This window comes from Sinocyclocheilus rhinocerous, unplaced genomic scaffold (genome assembly GCF_001515625.1).
Source record: "Sinocyclocheilus rhinocerous isolate Xijiao unplaced genomic scaffold, SAMN03320098_v1.1 scaffold504, whole genome shotgun sequence".
Taxonomy (NCBI): domain Eukaryota; kingdom Metazoa; phylum Chordata; class Actinopteri; order Cypriniformes; family Cyprinidae; genus Sinocyclocheilus; species Sinocyclocheilus rhinocerous.
Window position 1 is genome coordinate 1,206,569 of NW_015645076.1, and position 352 is coordinate 1,206,920.

At 44.0% G+C, this 352-nt stretch overlaps 1 protein-coding gene across 1 annotated transcript in view; it reads left to right on the plus strand.

The window, feature by feature from the left end:
• Nucleotides 1-352, plus strand: part of LOC107705577 (multidrug resistance-associated protein 1-like) — a 26,938-nt gene that overhangs the window by 24,228 nt on the left and 2,358 nt on the right. The window lies entirely within an intron of this gene.

The following is a 352-nucleotide window of genomic DNA, read 5'->3' on the forward strand; positions in this document are numbered from 1 at the left end:
CTTGTTGTTTGTCATTTCTCCGATCACAAATGCAGACATGGTTTTATGTTTACGCGGAGCGATGCAATTCAACGCGTAAAAAGGCAGTATAAGTCATTATAATCTGTAATTGTGTCCCCACTGGATGCAACAAATGCCTCGTTTATAATGGGTTTGAATGTTTTTGTCTCATAGCTCCGGCCAAACAGGGCATCACAATATGGTAAGGGACATAACATTTCCATCACACCCTTGAGGTATTCGGCCAATCACAACGCACTGGATAGCTGGCCAATCAGAGCACACCTCGCTTTTCAGACCGATGAGCTTTGTAAAAATCGACGCGTTTCAGAAAGGCGAGGCATAGAGGAGA